Below are 24,961 nucleotides of genomic sequence, written 5' to 3'. Positions count from 1 at the left end.
ATGAAAATTCAGCCCTGAATGTCAACCTTTATATTCCCTTGCTTCAGCCAATGTTTGGCCTGTTGCTTTGTATCATGATCAGATGGACCAGCTGTAAAAGCAGCAGCATCGGCTTTCTTTCAGCCAATCATTTTTATTTTTCTTTGGCATTACAGTGCAATGTAAAAACTGGGCAGGGAATCAAGCCTGGAATATTGCATCAACAATAAGGAAGCTGGAAAGATTCATCTGTCAAATATCTAGGAGGATGGGAATGCTGTGTCTTCTATGAAAGTCTTCCAAATTGAACCAGGGAAGAAAAAGCTAATGAATTTAAACAAAAACTAGTAGAATTTAGAGAGAGCAGAAAATTGACCGCTGACCACCACCGTTAGTTTTGTTGCACTGCATTGAGCCTAAGTCTACTCCGAGTTTATTAATTGAGTGATCTGACTGTCTCAGCCCTGCTACAAATCTCATGATACAATAGTAATGCACTATTGACAAAACATAATAAAATTGTCAAATTGCAAATCTGATGTTGATCTTGCTTTTTGTACACCCTCTTTGCAGCCGTAACTTTGTATTCCTCATTCGTCACACCATCTTTGCATGGTATGATCTGTCTGTGTTGCACACAAAACAAAACTTTTCACTGGCACATGTGACATTGATAAATTAAATCACATCAAAGGGTTTGCTGTGGCCCTGTATGTTAGTGCTTGTTCATATATTAGCAGAATCTACAGATACTGCCTGAACTGCTCTCCTTTGTCAAAGCATAATGGTGACATGGTGCTTTTTGTGTGGTGTGCACTTTTTTAATTTGCTGGTGCCCATACTTGAAAAAACAAGTTTTATTTATTTTTGATATAAATGCTTTATCATTTGACCTTAAAGATTTTAAAGTTCCTTGAGCCATTATTAGTATGTTTTATATATCTGATATGGATTTAGGTTTTAATATATTTTGCAGAATGTGATATGAAATATCAGTCCATGAAGTGGTTGTGCTGCCAATGGAGGGGAAGATTAATCTTCAAGTTTATCATAACAAATAGTCACAAAGGTTGAGTAAAATCTTTCAGATAAAAACAGTTCAAAAGTAAGGAATAGTTCTGTAGGTGACAAAAATTTGTATTTCTTTTTCTCAGAGTGTATCATGACTAAAGTGATAAGACATCCAAATAGTTAATGGCTCTCAGTATTTTCATTGTAAGACTAAAGTTGTATCATAATCACCCACAAAATCCTCAGGATTTAATCTGTAACTGAACACCCAAATAAGTAACGCTAATCTATAATGTTTCAGAAATGAAAGATGTGATGATAGAATTACACTAAGAACAATTCTGTCACTAACAATGTCAATAATTAAAAAGGATCATTAAAACACTGATATTGTGGGCTTTTACTAAAGGGGCTGCCATTACTCTTAGCATTAAATTGTGGTAAAAATCAAACAAAATCCTTGCTAAGCCCATGAAAACAAACATTTGGTTACGACTGATTTATTATATCACAACATCAGTAATGGTTCCCAAGTTTATGGCATTCTGAATGTGAAGTGTGCAAATGGGAGGCTCAATCATGAAAAAAAATATGGGGGAGGGAATGTGATTAAAAAGGGTCATGTATATTTTGGTCATTCTGTCTTCACACAGCATCTTCATTGTCCAATGGTTGTTGTTTAGAATTAGAATTAAATTTTATTGTTACGTGTGCTCAAATTCAGGCAAAAAGGAATACAGTGAAAAGGTTACAATGTCGCCATGTAAGGTACAAAGGAACCTAGATACAAAGCCTTAGATATAAAGTAGAAAAATAAAGAAATAAAGTTCCAAGTTCCACATTACAGTCCTTCTTAAGTGCTTAGCCATTGGCCTGGATCCAGTCTCTTCCCTCCAGAGACTGAGACCAATATCAAGCAGCCAGTCAGCCTTGAGTCACTTCACCGGGCCACTATCCCTGGAACTGGGACATCATTCTTCAGCACCGTTCTGCCTCTGCCTCTGCCGACAAGACTGCTGCCATGAGTTCGCGCTGGGCTGACCTTGGAAATGCAGCAGCTGCTGAAGCTGGTGGTCCTGCACTGGGCACTGGGCCCTGGGCCCAAACACACCTCAACAAATGGGAACACACACTCGCCTCCTCCTGCTGCCGCAAGAACACAAAACTGGTTCCCTCGGTCACCGGTGGCAACAAACCTAGCCTCTGATGTGCTGGTCACCGTGACGCTATCCGAGCTCTCCAGACAAGGTGAGTAAATAAGGTAAAAGTAAGGAAAAGAAAAGCAGAGACAGAAGAAGGGAAAAAAATATAAAAAGGGAGAGCAGACCAACTCTGGGTTCCTGGGCTTGGGAGTCCCACACACTGATCTCCTATTGATGATATGATATCACAATGGAACAGAGAGGAAGCAGGCTCCAGGAAATTGTTTGCGAACTTGTCCATTTTAGCAGGAAGAATTCAACAAAACTTAATTATATAAATGGTGAGAGATTGCTGAGCTCCGAGATGCAAAATTAGTTGCACATGTCTGTGCATTAATCATAAAATACTAATATGTAGATCTAATAAGAAATTAGGAACACCAATGGAATGTTACCATTTATTGCATGGAGAATTCAGGGAGGTCATGCTTCAGTTACACAAAGTGCGAGTGAAACCACATCTGGGGGATTGTTTCCAGTATTAGTTACCCAAACGCACTGGGAGCAGTTCAAAGAAAGTTTAGTAGGCCAATATCTGGATTAATGAGATTGTCTTGGAAGGAAAAGCTGGACAGGCTCGGCTTGTTTCTTCTGGAGTTTAGAAAAATAGGATGCGAGTTGACTGAAACATTTATGATGGTGAATAGCCTTGACAGGGTAGAAGTGGAGAGGATGTTTCCTCTTACAGGGGATTCGAGAACTAGAGGCCACTGTTTAAAAATCTGGGGTCACCCATTTGCAACACAGATTGGATGATAACTGAGAGTCTGTGGAACTCTGTCTCAGAAAAGATGAAGGGAGATAACACAGAGTAGGACATATTGTGAGAAGAAGGAGGAGGAATGTGCTCAACAGGAAGTTTTACCTGGGGTCAGTGAATTGTCCTCTTACCTTCATTGAGCACCAATGAGAATGAGAATTAAGAACTCAACACTTCTAAGAGAGGTTATGACTGAAATCTGCTGCTGCTGCAGTCATATCACAAGCAGGACATTAAACAACATGTTGTATGACCATAACTCTTATTAGTTGATAAGACAGGTTCCTTTCAGGCGTCTCCTAGAGTTAAGTGACATATCACAGTTTGCAGAGCATTGTTTCATTAGGAAGGCAATGGAGCTTGTTCACACACAGAGAAAAACATATGTGTGTTTATCTTTTGACAGAGATAAGCACAAGGACCAAGAATGAGGTTTTACACAGATTACAAGTATCAGCATTGTTCAGGGTGCTACTTACTGCCTGCAGATTGCCTTGCTTACTCCTCATTCAAACATGGTCATTTTAACCAACTGAAGCAATTGCACTCCTCAATGCACAGTTATTGTGCAGTCGTCTGGATGATTTCTCATAAACCTGACAGTTGCCACATCACCCTCATTCTACAGCACTCCAGCATGTTAATTGCATTAGACAACCCTCATAAGTCAAAGGCTGGCTATTGGGTGAGAAGAGTAATCCACTTTTAAAATGATTCAGGAACCTGTGCACATATGCACAGCAGCTCTATAATAAGAGCCATGCTGTCACTAAGAATATTGTGAAGTTCAGCATCAGAGTCCTCGAGCATTGCTTCACTACCTGGAACACTCAAGAGGAAAGCTGCAATTCTCAACTGAACTGGTATCAAAGATTTGCAATATATTGCATCTTGTGTAGCCTTGCCATTATAGGGGTACAGTCTATACCATTATCTAACAGGTGAGAAGCTGAGGAACAGGAGGATCAGCAAGCACAGCGGAATGTGTAGAAAGTGCACAAAGAATTAGAGGAAGTGGAAGGAAGGATGTGGCAAAGACAGAACTGTTCTGCCCAGGCTTTTCATGATCAGATTATTAACGTGCAATTTCAGTAGATTCAACTAAACCTCATTACTCATCAATATGCCCACAGTTCTTATCTTTCCTCCATCACTCTGCTAATGATAAAATAAAAACCACAAGATAATGCAAATGCCAATGCAATGTTAAAACTGAAAGGGTGCCATAGTACACGAAATGAAGTGATTGATCCCTGTATATTCCACTAGTGTCTGTCTTCCTTTGTCTATTCTGGTGTTTCTATGATGTGCTTCCCCATTGGCTGCAACATTGCTTGAAGAAGTGGGACCTGAGATTACCTTGAAGGACAACCTCTAGCTGTTTTAGGCCTAGAATATCTACTTCATCATCTCATCACAAGGCAACAGCTGGTCTATCTGTCTGAGAGGTAACAGGAAGAGCATTGGTGAAGCACCAGGCCAGACAAAGGCATAAGGAAGATTGTTTTTAATTAAGGGTGATTAGATCATCGTTTTCAACAATTGGATATATTGTGCCTTAAAGAGATTTTATGAAGCTTTGTGATTGGTGATTGTTTCACTGATTGTTGTTAAAAAGGGTTGTAATGGGGAGTGTGGAATGGCTGTGAGTTGGGGAATTGCTGGGCTTGCGTTAATCTGGGGAAGAGAATCAGAGTCCCACAATCCTGGTGCTATATAGGCATCATGATGCCACCTCCATGCCTCCACCCTCTCTTCCTCCTCCTAATTCCTTCCTCACAGATTTTGCTCTTTCTGTCTTCACTGTCCCACCCGCCGGTGCTACTGTGCAAGAGAAGGCAATGAGAGAACTGTCCCATGCACAGGTTTCAGATTCCTTAGCAGCTCTTCCAAAGTAGCACATACTCATACCCAGGATCTCAACACACAGCTCCTACCAATTCTGCAACTCACCATCAGCATGTGGAATTGTCCATCCATTTGTATAGATTTACGTGCCATCTCTTGGGTACGTTTGGTGAGTGATGTATGAATTTGAGGATTTGACAGTTTCAAATCCTTGCCTTTCAATAGTTGGGCCAGCTGTGCAATGTTACGATAGAATCGGAGCATACTGTTTGGTACGCTGTCTCGTAGAGGAAGAAGCCAGCAATGCAGGCATCACCTAGCAAGCAGCACAATGCCTCTTCAGCCACCCATCAAACAGCATTATTGAAATTCATTTCTAACCTTTCTAATCATCATTGAATAAGACTGTTTGGAGCTAAGCATCTGACCCATGGGCAGATATGTTAACAGCAGCTCCCAGCCTGTCTAAAATGGATCTTTTAGATCATTTATAATTGTTTCACTGAAATAACAAAGTAGGAAATTCAGAACCAACGCATGAAGTGCATCTTACTCATTGACAGCATTGTTTCAGGGCCTTTTGACCAAAGGGAAAGTAAGTTTTTCAGTATGTGAACCACCTGCTGAGACATAAGTGGTTCTGAGGCTGTATTTGCAGGTGGTTTTTGGATGTTCCTGGATAGTGCAATAACCTGTAGTGCCTATTACATTACAGCATACATTGCTCTCTCTTGTTATGTCCCATTCAAATCTCACTAAATCATATTAAATACTGATCGGCAAGGTGATGGGGGAAGTTAGGTTTGGAAGGATGGAAATTGAGGTCACATAGAGTACGCTCTCATCATTCAAAAGACAAAGTGTGCACTGCAGGATTGTTGAAATGTACACCACCCAGTGACAAGAAGCACCTGCTGCCACTATTTGCTTGGTGAAATCAGATAGTTATTGCAACATGGAAATCATGACAATAAGGCATCTTAACTGCTAATTACAGTTTCCTGACTGACAAGATATATGACCATTGGACAAACATAACAATTTATGCCAGCGTGGCTTTAAAGAACATTAATGTTGTTGTGCAAAGCTTGATTTTTCAGAACATGAGGTGTGAGCAACCCAGGGCATTAAAGGTGATTTATTGACAACACTAACACCTTCAAAAGCATACATTTTTCGTAGATTTCATGTGTCAGATTGTAAATAATCAGAGACCAAGGTCTACATGAAGGATCATAAACTCAATTTGACAGCATTACATAAAAGGCTCGGTTTTATTTTCCTGGTCTGGAGTTGTTTATGTGAACTTGCACATAGTTAAATAGAGCAACAATGAGCCACTACTGGAAAAAGTCACTAATGAGCTAGAAAGTGTTCACATAACTGACCACATGACCAAATCAGTCAATATATAACCTCTTTACAATCTTTAAACTTTTCACAAACATTTGTGATTAATTATTCTACAATCAGACAAGTAACCATGTTATGAAAGGGCAATTGTTGTCCACTGCATGCTTTTTTTCCAGTGTTTTTGAAATTTCAGCACAGAAAGACCATTAAACCAGAAGGTTTAGGAGTAAACTTAGGCCATTCGACCCACCATATACACTTCACCATTTGATGTGTTTCTCAACCCCACTCTCCTCCTTCTCCCTGTAATCCTTCATCCCTTTATTAATCAAGAACCTATCTAACTCTATCTTACATACACTCAAAGACTTGGCCTTTACAGCCTTCTTGGATAATCAGTGCCACAGAGTCACCACCATTTGGTTGAAGAAATTCTTCCTCATCACAGTTCTAAAGGACCATCCTTTGACTCTGTGGCTCTGCCCTCAAATCCTAGATTCTCCTTGAGTGGAACCACCTCCTCCATGTCCACTCAGTCTAGGCCTCTCTGTATTCTATGCATGTCAATATGAATCCGCCCCATCCTTCTAAATTCCATCGAGTACAGACCCAGAATCCTCAACCTTTTCTCATGTAACAAGTCCTTTATCCCAGGGATCATGTAAACTTTCCCTGGACCTCTTCCAATGCTAGCACATTCCTCCTCAGATAAGGGGCCCAAAACTGCTCACAATTTTCCAAATGCAGTCTGACCACAGCCTTATAGACTCAGCAGTACACCCCTGCTCTTGTAATGTGTTGTCTCAAAATTAATGTTAACATTGCATTTATCTACCTAACTTCCAACCAAACATGCATGTTAACCTTGACAGAATCCTGAACTAAGACTCCTAGGACTCCCTTTATGCTTTTGAATTCCAAAGATTTTCCCCATTCAGAAAATAGTCTTTGCCTCATTTTGCTATCAAAATGCATAACCTCACACTTTCCCACATTGTACTTCATCTGCCACTTCTTTGCCCCACTCTCCTAGACGGTCCCAGTCCTTCTATAGTCTCCCCACTTCCTCAACACTACCTGTCCCTCCATGTATCTTTGTGTCATCTATAAACTTAGCAACAATGCCATCAGTTCCTTTGTATTCTGTTAATAGTTGTGGTACCAACCTCTGTTGAACTCCACTAGTCACTTCCTGAAAAAGACCCCTTTATCCCTACTGTCTGCCTCTTGCGAGTCTACCAATCTTCTATCCATGCCTACCCCCTAACATCCTGGCTTCTTACCTTATTTAGCAGCCTCCTGTTTGGCACCTTGTCAAGAGCCTTCTAGAAATCCAAATGGATTATGTCCATTGGCTCTGCTTTGTCTATCTTGCTCATTACTGTCTCACTTGTTCGTAAGAGATCATTATTCCACTGTGACTATGTTGCTACTATCACATCCAAATTATCCTAATCTCATTTGCCTTCTCCTTATCTGTGTTTTTTAATGTTTCCTTCTCTCAAAAGTATCTACCCCCCTTTTAAGTGCGATGAATGATTTTGCCATGTTCATTCACACATTCCATACTTGACTGAACTTTGAATGAAAGTGTTTTCCTAACATGCCTCATTAACCTTTCTCTGATGCTGATTTCACTTGCCTCTTTACTGATCCATTGGCCAATGGACATTGGGCCCATATTTTGCTACAGCAGGAAGCTGTCATCCTGCTGCTGTTAGTTCGACTTGGCCCTTCATAATATTGTTTTCCCACAAAGTTGTTGAAAGTGTGAGGGAGACAGATCATCTGCGAGCTAAATGAACAGAACAACAGGGGGTTATCTTTACCCACAGACCAAAATCAATGAGAAGATGCAATGGAATCTCCTTCATGACAATCTTCAACACTAGCACCATGCAAGCTGTGTACCCAGCCCCTTACTATACTCCCTGTATACCCATGACATGTGGCTAAATTTTTTGCTAACTCTGTCTCCAAGTTTGCTGATTACATCACCATTGTCAGTTGGATCTCAAGCAATGACAAGACAGAATACAGGAAAGAAATAGAGTGTTTGGAGGTGTGGTGTTGAGATAACAATCTGTCTCTCAACATCAGCAAAATGGAAGAACTGGTCACTGACTTTAGGAAACAAGATGGAGGGCAAGCCCGTGTCTACTTCAATGGAGCTGAGGTGGAGAGAGTGGAGAGCAACAAGTTCCTGGAAGTGATGGCCACCAGTAATCTGTCTTGTCCACCCACATTGATGCAATGGTCAAGAAAGTACAACACCACCTCTACTTCCTCAGGAGGCAAAGGAAATTCAGCTCGTCCATAAGGATTCTTAACAATTTTTATAGATACATCATAGAAAACATTCTATCTGGATGCATCATGGCTTGGTATGGCAAATGTTCTGTCCAGAATCGCATGAACCTATAGAGAGTCGTGAACACAGCCCAATCCATCATGCAAGCCAACCTTCTATCCATTGACTCCACCTATGTCTCTTGATGCCTTGGAAAGGCAGCCAACATAATCAAAGACCCCTCCCATACTGGTTATGATCTTTTCCAACCTCTTCCATTGGGCAAAAGATACAAAATCTTATGAATGGGTATATGAATAGGAAGGGTTTGGAGGGATATGGGCTGGGTACTGGCAGGTGGGACTAGATTGGGTTGGGATATGGTCGGGATGGACGGGTTGGACCGAAGGGTCTGTTTCCATGCTGTACATCTCTATGACTCTGTGACTCCTAATAGAGGAGGTGATGGGCTTGTAGTATTATCACTGGACTGTTTAATCCAGACACCCAGGTAATATTCCAGGACTGAGTTCAAATCCTGCCATAGCAGATGGTAGAATCTGAATTCATTTGAAAAATCTGGAACTAAGAGTCTAATTTCTGATTGTCAGAAATACCCATCTGATTTACGTATGTCCTTTAGGGAAAGAAACTGCCATCCTTACCTGGTCTGCCCTACACGTGATTCCAGTCCCTCTTAAATGTGCTCTGGGATGGGAAATAAATGCTGGCCTAGCCAGCAACACCCTTATTCCGTGAATGAATGAAACAAAACCAGAGTGTAATGGAGAAACACAGCACTGCTGGCAGCATGCATTGAGAGAAAAATGGAGTTAACGTTTTAAGTCCAGTACCTTTCATCAGAACTCACACATATAACTGTGTTCCTGCTACTCACCTGAAGTCTCTGCATCATTTATTTATAAATAGCTGCAAGTGGCATTAATCTAATTATCATCTAGAGAACAAGTTCTGACTGAAAATTGCACTGTTTACTTACTCAAACACTTCCACAATTTTGAAACTTTTATTAAATTTACCCTTGATATTTTCTTGCTTTAGTTAATACCGTTAAAACTTTTCAAACTTCTTCAGAGCTATATCCTATCTACCCTAGTATCATTTGTAAAGTTGAGGTAATTTGATAGATAACAGAATTTTCCCTTATGGAGTTTTTGAGGTTAAACATGTACCCACTTTGGATGTAACTGCTTCTGATGAAGTTACAACCGACAACACGTTGGTAAGGACACTGGTGTATATGCAGTGAATGTCGACTGGGTGTCTGCAGAATAGGCAGATCCTGGTCAGATGTTGCAAGTTAATTTGTTTAAACCAATTTGGCAAATCTAATGATATTTACATGCCAGTTCCTGTATCCAATTGAAAGTCTGTGGGATGTCCATACACTTATAGCTAGCACCTTGGTTTCAAGAGAGGGAGTGAATGATTACATTAGCATGGTTATCTTATATTTTAGGAGTTGGGTGGGAAAGGTAGCCTGGCATGGTTGCATGTAGATAGGTTGGTTAGTGATTTGGGATAGTGTGAAGCCTGACCCATCCAAAATACTTGAACTATAGGTTTCCCAATCAATATTTGGAAAGTTACAATCCCCATTACAACTACCCTGTTACTCTTGTCCTATTGAGGATCATCTTTGCTATCCTATCGACTACATCTCTGGAACTATTTGGAGGCCCAGAGAAAAATTTCAACAGGGTGACCTCTCCTTTCCTGTTTCTAATGTCAGCCCATACTACCTCAGTAGAGGAGTCCTCAAACATCCTTTCTGCAACCGTAATACTGTCCTTGACTAACAGTGCCACACCACCCCCTCTTTTACCATCTTTTCTGTTCTTACTGAAACATCTAAATCCCGGAACCTGCAATAACCATTCTTGTCCCTGCTCTACCCATGTCTCTGAAATGGCCACAGTAATGAAATCCCAGGTACTGACATGCTGCAAGTTCAGACACCTTATTCTGGATGCTCCTGGTGTTGAAGTAGGCACACTTCAAAGCAACTTCATGCCTGCCGGTGCCTTCTTGCGATCTTGAAATCTTAGTTCTGACTTCACTTCTCTCATCCTAGCATATACTCGAACTACAATTTAGGTTCCCATTCCCCTGCTGAATTAGTTTAAACCCACTCGAAGAGCATTAGCAAATTCCACCACCCCTCCCACCCCTATAGGATACTGGTACCCCTCTGGTTCAGGTGAAGACCATCCTGTTTGTAGAGGTCCCACCTACACCAGAAAGACCCCCAATTATCCAGGAATCTAAAACCCTCCCTCTTTGCACCATCCCTGTAGCCATGTGTTCAACTCCTCTCTCTCCCTCTTCCTCACTTTGCTAGCACAGGGCATGGGCAACAAACAGAGATAACAACTCTGTTTGTTCTAGCTTTAAGCTTCCTCCCTAGCTCCCTGAATTTCTTCTCTTTCTATCTATGTCACTGGTGCCTATGTGGACCATGACTTGGGGCTGTCCCCTTTTCCCCCTCAAGGATCTTGAAAACACAATCAGAGACATCGTGAACCCTGGCACCTGTGAGGCAACACACTGACTGTGAATCTTATTCGTTCACACAGAACCTCTTATCTGTCCCCTAACTATGGAGACCCTAGTGACTAATGCTCTGCTCCTCTTCCCCCCTTCCCTTCAGAGCAACAGGGATGGACCCTGTTTCAGAGACCTGTGCCCCATTGCTTATCCCTTGTAAGTCATCCCCCCAAGCAGTATCCAAAACGGTACACTTGCTGTTGAGGGGAATGGCCACAGGGGATCCCTACGCTGCCTGCTGTGTCACCTTTCTGACGCCTGACAGTAGCACATCTATCTTCTTCTTTTATCTGATGTGTGACTACTTCTCTGTAACTCTTCTCAATAATCCCCTTCGTCTTCTGAATGATCCAAAGTTCATCCAGCTCCAGCTCCAGTTCTCTAACGCAGTTTTCGAGGAGCTGGAGTTGGGTGCACTTCCCACAGATTAAGTCAGTAGGGACACTACTGGTGACCCTTACCTTCTACATTCTGCAGGAGGAACATTCAACTGCCTGAACCACCATTCCCAGTATTCCAAATTCCCAAAGAGCTCACTGAAAAGCTAAAAAAAAGAAGCCAGTCACCTTACCAATTGGCGCACAGAACCTTTTTTGTGGTTAGAGGAGGCAGACAGATGGGAGACACTATCCGAGTCGTGTTTCAGATAAAGCAACCACCCAAATATAAACCACAAGGGATGAACCCTCCAACCACAAAGGATGAACGCCTCATCTTCCGGCTAGGAACCCTCCAACCACAAGGGATGAACTCAGATTTCACCAGTTTCCTCATTTCCCCTCCCCCCAGCCTGTCTCAGTCAAATCCATCAAATTCAGCACCGCCTTCCTAACCTGCAACCTTCTTCCCGACCTCTCCGCCCCCACCCCAGTCTGACCTATCACCCTTACCTTGACCTCTTTCCACCTATCACATTTCCGACTCCCCTCCCCCAAGTCCCTCCTCCCTATCTTTTATCTTAGCCTGCTGGACCAACTTTCCTCATTCCTGAAGAAGGGCTAATGCCCGAAACGTCGATTCTCCTGTTCCCTGGATGCTGCCTGACCTGCTGCGCTTTTCCAGCAACACATTTCCACCCAAATATAAAGCCTCACTTACCCAGCAGTCCCGTGTCTGCTCCTGTTCAATGTGTGCTCTGCCTATACACCAGGTAAACCTTTATATCTCTTAAAATTTACCTTCCTGTCAGGCCTCTGGTCTTCGTTGTGCTCCCCCCACTCCAACTGCTGCCGATAAAAAGTGAAGCTTTTGTTGTGCACAGAGGGAATGAAACATTAGAGATGTTGAATGAGGGGGTGATTAAGACCCAATGTCATGTGTATGCATTATTCTCCCTGCTTCCAGATGATGCAATAGACTCCATCCATGTGGCCTTGTTTGTGGCAATCTTAGGGATTGTCCTAAGATGCAGCCAATCCCTTCACAGAGACTCACAAACACAGTTAGCATCAGGAACATTTATACAGAGAGTATTAATCATATACAAGTGTTTTTTTCATCCATACCTCCAAGGTGCCCTCAATAGGTTTTCATCTTTCCCTTCCACTACGTCCTAGTGTCATCTCTGGTTCTGCTCTGAAATAGTTATATGATGGCAAAACTGTCCACCATGTCTTATGGCCCCTGGATGTAGCACTGCATGACATTCAATGCCCTTACACAAGTGAGCAAAACCAATGAATATATCTTTAAGTGCTATTTTCCATCAATATCACCACTTCCTTCAGCCACTGTTGTAACTACCTCAGTCCCCATCACTCACAAGTAACAATTCCCATCAATCACCATTCATTGTCTTACCTCACCCTCACATACGCAGCAGTATTGCAACTATGAGTCTTTTGTCCTATATCAGGAAGACAACATTCATTCTTTGACTTCCATCAGTACTGCAGGTCCTGAAATAGTGCAGTTAAAAAGTAGGACTTACAGACAAGAGCTTCTCAAGTAGGCTCTGACATTGAATGAAAACAGTCTTTCATCTGCCATGTTGCATCCAATACCATAGTGCTATGTAAAAACACTAATGTACAAATGTCAAAAGTAGGAACAGAAGTAAACTATTCAGCCCATTTTTACTCCTCAACTATTCAATAAAAACATGGCTGATCTGTTGTGTGTCAAATATTACATTCCATCTATCCCAGATAATCTTCGATTACCCTCGCCAAATAAGATTCTATCTACCTCTGACTTAAAAAGTATTCTAAACAAATGATGTGTCTTTCACGAGGTTCTGAGGCAGAACCTTAAAGTTGTACAATTCTAAATATCCTAAAAGGGTGACCCCTAATGTTAAAACAGTGCCCCCCCCCGCCCCAGTTTTGGAGTCACTCAGAAGGGGAAAATCCTCTGCACATCCACTTTATCAACATCATTCTGGATCTGACACGTTGCAATCATGTCCCGCCTCATTTTTGAAGTGGAGACAAACCCTGTTTGTCCAACCAACCACTCATTTCAGGTATCAGTCTAGTAAACCTTCTCTAACCCACCTCCAATGCATTTATATCCTTTCCTAAATAAATAAACATGAAGTTCAAAATGTGGTCTCATCAACATCCTGTATAGCTGGTGCATAACATCCTTACCTTTATGTTCAATTCCTCTCACTATAAAGGATCGCTTTATATTAACATTCTTCAGGATGTACTAGACCTCTATACTAATGTTTGTGACTCATGTACTAACATCCCTAGATCCCTCTGCACCTCAGAATTCTGTACTCATTCTTCACTTAAGTAATTGTCTGTTTTTGATCCTACACCAAAATGAACAACTTCACAGTTTCTCACGTTATATTTCATTTGCCAGATTTTTTCCCACAGCTGCAATCTCCTTGTGTCTTTTGTACAACATACTTTATCAACTACTTTTGTGATATTTACCTACCACGCCTTCCCTCACCTCATCTAAAACATTGAAGTAAATTCTAAAGAGTTGAGGCTTCAACACAGACTCACAGACACTAATCATTTCATTCTCCCAGTCAGACAAGACCCATTTATGGATACTCTCTGTTTTCCTGCCAGCCAGCCAATCTTCTGTCCATGTTAATATGTTACCCAGTATGAAGCTTTATCTTTCACAATAACTCAGAATGTATAACCTTATTAAATAACTTCTGGAAGTCCAAATACAGTCCATCAACAGAGTCTCATTTATCTACAGCATATGTTGTTCCTCTAAAAAAATGCTAAAAAACTAGTTACAAACAATTTCTCTTGCACAAAACCACGGGGTGACATGGTGCCTCACAGCACCAGGGCCCTAGGTTCAATTCCATCCTCGGGTGACTGACTGTGTGGAGTTTGCACATTCTCCCCGTGTCTGCGTGGGTTTCCTCCGGGTGCTCCAGTTTCCTCCCACACTCCAAAGATGTGCAGGCCAGGTGAATTGGCCATGTTAAATTGCCCATAATGTTAGGTGCATTAGTCAGAGAGGGGTCGCTCTTCGGAGGTCAGTGTGGACTTGTTGGGCCAAAGGGCCTGTTTCCACACTGTAGGGAATCTAATCTAATCTAAAACCATGCTGATTCTTCCCAACTGCTATGTATTTTTCTAAACACCAACTTTTAACCCCCTCAATGCTCAATTCTAACACGCTCTGGCATACATTAAGATAATTGGCCAATAGTTCTCTGTTTTCTACCTCTCTCCCTTCTTGTATTGTGCCATCATATTTGCTACTTTCCCCTCTGTTAGACCTGTTCCAGAGTACAATAAAGTTTGGAAAAGTAACACTAATGCATCTAATTTGTTGCTGGGAACTGAGGATTTAAGATATAAAGATAGATGGGATAGGCTGGGACTTTTTTTTAAACTGGAGTGTATGAGGTTGAGGGGTGACCTTATAGAACTTTATAAAATCATAGGGTGTATAGATAAAGTGAATGACAAGGGTCTTTTCCCTCGAGTGGAGGAGTTCAAAACTAAAAGACATAATTTTAAAGTGAGAGGAGAAAGATTTAAAAAGGTCATGAGGGGCAACGTTTTTACACAGAGAGTTAATGTGCAGGTGAACTGCCAGAGAAAGTAATGGATGCAGATGAGGTTACAACGTTTAAAAGACATTGGGATAAGTTCATTTTCAAGGAAAGGTTTGGAGGGATATGGGCCAAGGCAAGTGGGACTAGTTTCGTTTGGGATCATGGTCGGCATGGAATAGTTGGACTGAAGGGTCTGTCTCTGTGCTGTATGACTCTATCTCGTTGCTGTGGTTCTGTTCGCCGAGCACCCGGGCTACAAATCTTCTCCCAAACTTTGACTCTAGATCATCAGACACCTCTTTCAAGACCTTAGAATAAATTCCACCAGGAATCACGGACAGGTCAATCACCAGCTCCATGAATGTGGTAAATATAGCTTCTCCAGTGATGTTCCATCAACCTCTTGATCTGCAGATATTACTTTATTTATTTTATTTACTCTATAGTGAAGACAGAAACAAAACATTTACTCATTACATCCACCATTCCATTATTACCCATTATTAACTCTCCATTCTCACTTTCGAGAGGACCAAACTCATTTCCCTTTTCCTTTACAAATAACAATAGAAACTAAACTTATCTGATGACATTTCTAACCAGCTCGCTCTCATACTCTATTTCCTTCCTCATTATTAACCTTTTAATCACTCTTCACTGTTCTTTGTTTTTTGTTCAATCATCTGGCTTTCCCTCAACTTTGCTCAGTTATATATTTCCATGGGTTTGATGCTTTCCTTAACTTCTTCAATTACATACAGATAATGGGACCTCCTCTCCCACTGCAAATTACTCTCCAGGCCTGAACAGAAATCCCAGAAACTGGTGTCAAACTGATAGCAGTCATCTGGACTTTTGCTCTTAGCAGAGAACAGTGTCAATCTCCCTCATTATTCAATTCCACACGAGCATTACATTTCTTGTTCCTTGCCTCACTTGAATCATTTTCTGTACCATGTACCATGGCCGAATTGCTAAGACATTCCATGGCCCTCGCTCTCATCCAAGTAAGCTGGGAGATCTTCAAACCTATTGGGCAGTTTCAGGGACTGGAGGTTGGAGTTAAAATGGTGAGAATGACAATACTGCAAGGTGCAAAATGATACATAACAGGGTGAGGCAATAGTGCATGACAGGGTTTTGGGTCATGAAAGAGAGTGGAGCTTGACAATGGTCAATCGGCACCCTTGTTTCCAAGGAGAGAAGGTGAACTACCAGACCTGGCATGTTTACTTGTTATGCCTGTGGTACCAAGACTTAGACCAGGTGACCAGGCATGTGGTGACCATTTAAACATGGCACCAGCAGCAGGAATGCTGGCATTTCCCAACATTGGCAAATACTTCTGACTGCAGTAAATGGGAGAATTGGATGAGAGGGGCGCTATACAAACATACAGGATGATTAGGATGATGGATGAGAAAATTCACTAGGCCTCTCAGAGAAAAAAATACTTCATGAGCATGATGAAAATACCATTTGTGGAAATATGGCAACATTCAGTACATAGCTCTTTTTAAACACTTTCCTCCCTCAAAATGAATAACTGCAGATTTCCTCACATTGTATATTACCTGCTAGCTCTTTCCCATTCCCTCAACCTATCTGTATCCCTCTGCAAACTACATAATCTTTACTGCTTACTTTTTTCAACTAACTGTATAATCAGTAATATCATGTTGTGTTCATTCATGGGAATTTCTTCATTCACTGGCTAATCCAGCATTTAATTCTCATCTCAGCTGCCCTTAAGGATATGGTAGTGAGGTGCTTTCTTGTGTCACTGCAGTTTATTTGTTATAGGTACATGCACAATAATATTTGGGTGGAATTCCAGAATTTTGACCTAGTGACACTGAAGGAATGGTGATATATTTCCAAGTCAGGATAGTGAGTGGTTTGGAGAGGACCTTTCAGGTAGTGGTGTTCTCATATATCTGCTGCTCTTGTCCTAATAGATTGATGGTAGTTTGGATTTGGGAGGTACTGTCAAAGAAGCCTTTGTGAATTTCTGCAGTTCATTGTAGATGATACACAATGCTACTACTAAGCGTTGAATGTGGGGAGATTGAATGTTTGGCTCCTCCAGTCTGCTTTGCCACTCAGTAGGATCATGCTGATCCAAAATTTCTCACATCCATTTTCTTATGTTTTTCCCATTGCTATTGATTCCCCCACTGATCACAAGTCTTATCCATCTCAGCCCTAAGTGTGCAGAAGGACTCTGCCCTCACTGCTGTTTGTGGCAAGAGGTTCCAAAGACTTACAACCCTCAACTCAGAGTTAAATCTTTATTCTGAGACTGTGCTGTCTGCTCCTACATTCTGCCAGGAGGAGAAAAACTCTGTCAGAATTTACCCTGTTAAGGGCCTATGTTGCAATTCCTGATGAAGGGCTTATGCCTGAAACATTGATTATCCTGCTCTTTGGATGTTGCCTATTCTGCTGTACTTTTCTAGTGCCACACTTTTCGATTCTGTGTCTTTCAATAAGGTCACCTCTCATCCTTCTACGTTCCAGGGAGCAGAGTCCCAACCTATTTAGCCTTTGCTCAACGGACAAGTCCCTTCATACCAGGGATCATCCTAGTCAACCTTCTCTGAACTGCTTCCAAGGAAATCATATCTTTCCTTAAGTATGGGGACCAAAACTGTTCACAGTACATAGTACAGGTGCAGTTTCACCAGTATCTTCTACAGTTGCAATAAGTCTTCCCTACTCTTATATTCCAACCCCCTTGAAATAAGGGACAACAGTCTAAACTTATTTCTTTGTATTTGGACATGGACTTGTTCAGTATCTGAGGAAATGTGAATGATGCTGAACGACTTGCAATCATCAGCAAATATCCCCATTTCCAACATTATTGAAAGAAGATCAGTGGTAAAGCTGCTGAAGGTGGTTGGGCCGAGAATGCTCAGGTTCTTCATCATGACATATTGATAAAAATTGTTGATAGTTGATATCCAACCATTGATCTTTATAGTATCCAATTGTAATAACCTGTCAAGTTGAACATGTGCAATTAATTCCTACTGTCTGTTTTCTATTCATTAACTTAGTCTGGGGAATCCTAATTTTGTGTAACAACTTTGCGAATAACAATTCTTTTTTTAAAAATTCAAACGTGCTCCATCTTCTGGTTGTCCTTATAGTTACACATTCAAAAATTATTAATACACCGAGCTGGATGTTGAGAAAGGTGAATCCCTTTCAGTTCTAGCAAATAAGAGTTGACATGTGCTGCTCACAAAGTGCAGTCAATAGCACTGTGCACTGTGGGGAAGCCTATAATCAGAGCAAAGCTCCATGTTTGTTCTGCTGCTTCTTTCCATTAAAGAGAGATTTGCATGTAGTTAGCTGTCATTGAACAGAGAACATCAATAAACTAACTACTTTGATAGTAAATGGTGTACTGCCATACGTTACAAAGATCTCCAGCTCCTGGGAGGAGACAGATGCTTAAAAGTTCTTGCTTATGATCACCTTCACAATGTAGGTCTTGTTCTCCTTTGTGGTTGCAGCAGGTGACAGACTTTATCAATAGATGGATACTCAACACCTTATTCCTTGCTGAAGTTCTAGTAGGGCACTGCTTCTTGAATATCTTAGGCAGGTATTATCTCCTGCTAAAAGATTTTCACCCAATCTTCCTCCTCCCCTTCCTGTTGTGCATTTCCTCTGCTCATTCACCATCACCTCCTATAGGAAATGTCCATCCATTTCTAGAAGGAGCTGGTTGGTGCTGTAGGTCAGTCCTTCAGCACATTGTCATACCCTTACAATTCGTAGATTTGTGGAATTTGAAATAACTACAGAAAGCACCAGATATTTATAGCAGCAGCCAAAACAACATTGCTAGTATCTAACATGAAAATTGTTGATCATCCTTTTAAATAAAGGTGGTAAACCATCCACCTTGAATTGAGCATGTGGACAGCTGTGTGTTGTAAAAAGAGGAGTTTGGCTGGAGGGTTGAACTCAAAAATGATGGCGCTCCTATCAAATTATGCTTTGAATTTCGTACATACCTCAGGACAAACTGCACAAACCCAAATGGCCTCATTAAACTCTTGTTTGTTGCAATTTATTCATGCGGTACAGAAACCTTTCCAAACTCAGTAACCACTAACCATCTCCAAGTCTGATTCTTAGCCTTTAAGGAGCAACTTGGAGGAGAAAAGAGTACAGAAGTGCAGATGTTTAGGGAGTGAATTCCAGAGGTACACACCCGGTTAACAGAGGAATTTCTACAATGCTGCTCTGGAATTTAGCCTAGATTACTTATATCCTAGATCAGGACAGAACACAACCTCGCAACCTAGAAAGGAACACTACCGACAGAATGAAATTAAGCTTACTTCTGGCTTATTGTTGATGCACATGTAACTGAAAGTAGACTCTTGGAGATTTGTGTGGATGCACATGCACAGATCCCTGCTTTTGCTGACCATAGAATGCTGTATGGATTTTGATGTAATGTTTATCGAGTAACTCAATTATCATTCCCCTCACTACTCATTAATATTAGATTGTTTGTCAACAATAACATAGACTCTGTATCAGATGCCCAATGCAGATTTAGATAAAATGTTTCATAATTCAGAAGTAAATAACTTAATAACTTTGCCTGCAGGCTGTTTTAGATTCACTCTTTGATTCAAACTGTCTCTGAAAATGCTTTATGATGTTTGCAGCTGCATTTTATTTAGCAGAAAACCTCTTTTTGCCACATCTGGATAGAAGAGGGTGAGAAAAAGTTCATCTTCTCACAAGATTTCTGCTGTGTTATTACAATTACAAACATATTAATAATGGGAGGAGGTGACAAAACACCCCATTCTTCTTACATGCTGCATGGACAAATGATCCATAAAAGAATCCTTCACATACAGTACTCAATGGATATGGCTGGAAAATTACATTATCAGGTGATTAGGCAGTAGCTATCAATCATCTAGGAAAGAAAAATCTGTCTGGTGAAACATCCTAAACACCTGATTCCAGTTTAATGGTGGGACTCGACATCAGAGCTCTTTGATTTTACCCTCTTTTGGAACAATTTTACTTTATGATATAAACAGTGAAAGAAAATGTCAAGATTGCAGACTTCTCAATGCTTATCTTGGACAGTAATTCAAAAGATTTGAACTATTTCCATTCTTTCCAAGTCAAGCGTTGCATGACATTTGACTGTGTGCTGAGGATAATAATAATTTTCTGGATCCATTTGTTAAATCCTAATGAAATAGTAACAGATTAATTGTTGCAAACATAGTCTGGCCTCTTCTTTTTTATCCTTTTGAGCAGACTGACATTTTAGTTCTATTCTGCAAACTGCGAATTACATCTTCAATGTGTTGGAGTAAATCGCGTGAATAATGACCATACATCAGAACACACAATTCCCTGAACAGCTTTTGGCAAGAGGCCAGCATGAATATTGCCTGTAATATTGTACAGCTTTCAAGTTTTTTGTAAAACATTCTTGGGGCAAATATATGCAGGGATACTCCTAAACATTCATTGTAACTTCAGCACAAGCCATGGAAAACTTGGAAAAGCAACATAAATGTTGAAACTCACCTTCTTAATCCAAGAAGCCAATCAATACAAACTGGTCACACATAGAAGCAAAAATGCTGCTAAGTATTTTGCAATTCAATCAAAATGAAAACGTTTTAATGAGAAAAATACTTTGCATCATGACATAACAAGTACTATGTAAAGTGTAGTTTTCCTAATTTCTCCTCCAAGCAAAATATCACTGCAAATAATCTCTTATCTGCTTAAGTTTCTTTAATTTCCTCAGTTTCCAATTTATACTATTTTCAGAATGATTGTCTGTGGGATTGTTCAATCATTAAATATCATTTCTGAATTGTTAAAACTCCACATGACAATTACAGGCGGATATATTGGTGGCGTACATCTGCATGTTTGTGCTGAAGTTTAAGATGTTTCATTAATGAGGTGGACGAAGGGTGGGTTATGAAATTGGAGATGGCTACAGAGGGACCCTGTACAGTTGTTTATGGGGGTACCTCATGCTTTCTGGGTGACCAGCGCTTTTTTTTCTCACTAGCAACAAGCTAGCTTTTCATTTCAGTGATTGTGAGAGATGGTGTGATGTATAGGACATGAGAGACATGTTGAGATTGCTTGATTGTCTCCCAATTGTAGGCTGAGATGGTACATCAGACACGCCAACTAGCAAATGTTTTACATGTATTTAATTCACATGTTTTTGCTGGAAGGAGCAGGACTTTGCCAACCCGGTGGATGCGTTTTTGAACTTGCTGGCAAGTAAAGGTTGACAGAGGATCCCAGAATGGGCTAAAATTCTAGAGTTTACCACACAATTGGTGGAGTCAATTAATCCCTCATCATAAAACTCAGCTGATTTTCATTCCATTTATTTCAAGAGAATGAAATTCAGGCAAATTCTATGGCATGGAGGCAATCTAACTTGCTATATTACCATCTATGCAGTGAGGACATCATTCTAATGTTTTATTGAGGCAAGTTAGGAAAGGAAAATTTGCTTGAGCAGGTCTTGTTGTCTTTGTTGTAAGTACTCTGGGTGTAATTGTATCGACAGGATTGTCCTGACTGGACTTATTTTAAAATTGAGTAATTTACATGTCGAGCTAAATGTAATAACTGGGAACTGGAAGTTGAAAAGCACACAGTTTGAATTGAGGAATTGACTGCAAGAGGTTACTCAGTTCTTGATTCAGTTAGATTGTTGTAGATATATGTTGCTCTTATGAAGAGTCTATCAAAGGCTCACTATGAGGAAGCAGCTAATTAAGTACATTTGAATTGTTGTAATATCAAAAATGTAGCAGCCTATTTCAGCACAACAAACTCCCATATTCTAGTAAAACTGACCAGACAATCTTTCTTTAAGCATTTTGGTTGAGGGATAAATGGTGATAAGCACTGGCTGGGATACCCTGGAAGGAAGTTGGAGCCTGAGATTAAAACCATATATGAGAAACAGTACCACTGACTATGTAGCACTGAGGGAGTGTCAGTCTTGATTTTCCTGCTCAAGCCCAGGAGTGGGAATCTTGTGATTCAGAGGCAAGATGGCTTCCAAAAGTGCCAAAGCTGACTTTACACTTAATAACCAATGTCTGAAACTGAAGGAAGTGTAGACCTGGATATGAGAGACCAAGAGGTTTGATGACAATTTTTTGTTGAGATTTAATTAGATAATCATGGGGAATGTAACTGAGTACCAAAGTGCTTCCAAGATGCCAAGGCCATTAGATTGGTTGCAAAAGCACTTGCAAAAGGAACATAAGATCAGGAATAGGCCATTCGAGTCTATTCCACTAGTAAGGTCATGGATGATCTGCATTTTAACTTAAATAACCTGGTTTGAATCAATGTGCTTTTCACACTTGGCTGTCAAAAATCTATAGCTTTCAAATTTAAAATAGTTGATTGACCTAACATCCACTCACTTGTGTGGGAAGTAATTCCTCACATCTGCTATCCTTTGCATGAAAAAGTGTGTCCATTTTCCGCCTGAATAGCCTGACTCTAACACAAAGGTTATGTCCTCTTGCCTTCGACTTGCTCGCTACAGAAAGAAATTTGTCTTCTGTACGAGAGTTTTCCTCTGACAAGGAGATGATGACTCAGGAGGCAGACAGGGGTCAGGCAAGTAGAAGGTGTTTATTCAAGCTGAAACTAGTTAATGCAAGGGGATGGCCAAAGGATCTTCTCCCCAGACTGCCCTCGGAAGGGAGATTCATGATACACTCTAATTAACATTTTCAAAATCCTCAAAAAGCTTAAATCCAATCACCCCTAACCTTTCTGTCTTCTAAGAATACAAGCCGAGATTATATATCACCTTGTCAGAATCTAACCTATGGAGCATGAGTAACATACTGAAACTTTGCTGCTCACCTTCCAGTTGAGGTGCAGTATCTAGAACTATACAGTGTTCCAGCATTTTGTTACATCAGCATTTTGTCCAACCGCATCAAAGTGTTAGGAATAAAGGCTCACATTCCACTTACCTATTTGATTTTGTTTCTATTCCTACATTTCAGAGATCCATGTGCTTGGATCCCTAAACCTCTTTGGGTTACCACTGCTTCCAGTATATCACCATTTAAATAATACCCAGATTTCTCCATTTAATGGTCCAAAATATCTGAACTCATGCTAATCAATGGTGAAATCCATCTGCTACAGTTTTGCCCACTCACTTAATCTATCAATGTCTCAAATAATGCTATGCTCCAATCTTCCTGTCATCAACAAACTTAGATATATAGCACTCTATTGTGGTTTCTAAGTTTTTTAAATAAGTATCGCGAACAGATGAGGCACCAGCACGGATCAATGCAGAACACCAGTGGGCACATCTTTACAGTTCAAGTACATATGCATTGTTCCTATTCTCTGGCTTCTACTCCCTAACTAATCTTCTAACCAGGTCAATAATTTGTCTTTAATTGCGCAGCTTTGCTTTAGCTAATACTGTTTGATGAAAGATAAAGAAGTGGTTCAGCTGACAACTATAATGTCACCAACATACGGACATTCCTCGATAGATTTAAATATAAGATCGAAGTTGTCCCCAGTCGGATTTTGGTTGATGCGTTCTTTGTTAACGCTGGGAATATGAATACTGAGACTGGGTTCTTACTGAAAATAATTAGCAGAAGATTTACTTATAGAGCAAGATGGTCTGACGATTTTCTCCAAGAATGATACCATCCAATGTCATCACTATGTCATCACTGTCTACATGCTTACCTCTTCATTGTTGCAGGCAATATCACAACATTAGAGATTATGTCTGACCAAATTTGGTTTTTGTTTACTGTTACCAAGCAATCGACCTTCCTATTATCTAGAAAGTTTGTCTCATCTGTAGCTGCACTTTGCTGGTGTATCCTTTACTTCTAATTACTAGATATACCTAAGATAAAGCAAAAGCAAAAGAAGATTGACAGCAGTAATTAAACTCAAACTTTTTTTTGTACCCAGAGCCACAGACAGGCAGAAGTAACAAATTCCACAAAGTACCAGCAGTAGCCATCTGGGAAAATGCCACATAGCTTCACTGATTCCAACTGAAGGGAAAAGAAATTCAGAAGACCCAGAAATAAAAAGATGTTCAAGCACGTGAGTTTGCAATTTTAAGAACATTGTCACTGCAAGAAGGTGTAGGCAGCCAGTCAGCAGCAGAGACTGTCAGAAGAACCCATGGAAGCAGCAACAAGACAAGCTAATGACTCATGAGGCAAAATCTCATTTGGAAGCTGGTAAGAAGTGCTGACATAACAGTATATGTAGGAAAAGAAAGAAAAGCCAACCACAGATAAAAAAGACAGAGGCGTCAGTGAAGGAGGCTCTGCAAGGAGCAATGGAAAACTCCAAGAGGTAAAGTTACAGATTCATAAGGGGAAAGGGTATAACATAAAGGAAGAAATGTCACAAAAACAAGAAGAGGAAGGAATGGGAGTGTAAAAGAGAGTTTCTACCTCTCAAAAGAAGTACTGCCATCACCAACACCACGGCACGAAAGGTAGAACCTGAAGGAACATTGAAAATGGAAGAAAAGAAACTGGGGCTGGGGCTTTGGAACTGAAAAGGGCTCAGAACTTATTCAGGCAGAAAATGAGCAAATTCTAAAAAAAAGTCTAGTGCAAGATCCTAGCAGAAGAAGAAATGCCAGGCAAGATTAAAGATTTCAAGGTTTCTGGAATCAGTAAATTAAGCTGGAATTTTGATGGGAAGGTTGATAAAATCCATAGCCAGGGAATGATATTTAAACATTTGTGTTGAAGAAAGTCCTCAATGTTTTAGATTGTGAAAGGTGGGAAGATGATATTTTGCCATAGAAGAAAGCAGAAAAGCTCAATTTAGTGCAGAAGGCAGGAAATCCCTGGAAGAAGTGAATTCCCTTCACTTTGATTGCTTACAAAAGC

This window comes from Chiloscyllium plagiosum, unplaced genomic scaffold (genome assembly GCF_037043375.1).
Source record: "Chiloscyllium plagiosum isolate Xiang-an unplaced genomic scaffold, Cpla_swu_hap1 HiC_scaffold_1, whole genome shotgun sequence".
NCBI classification, from domain to species: Eukaryota; Metazoa; Chordata; class Chondrichthyes; order Orectolobiformes; family Hemiscylliidae; genus Chiloscyllium; species Chiloscyllium plagiosum.
This window is presented reverse-complemented; position numbering follows the sequence as displayed.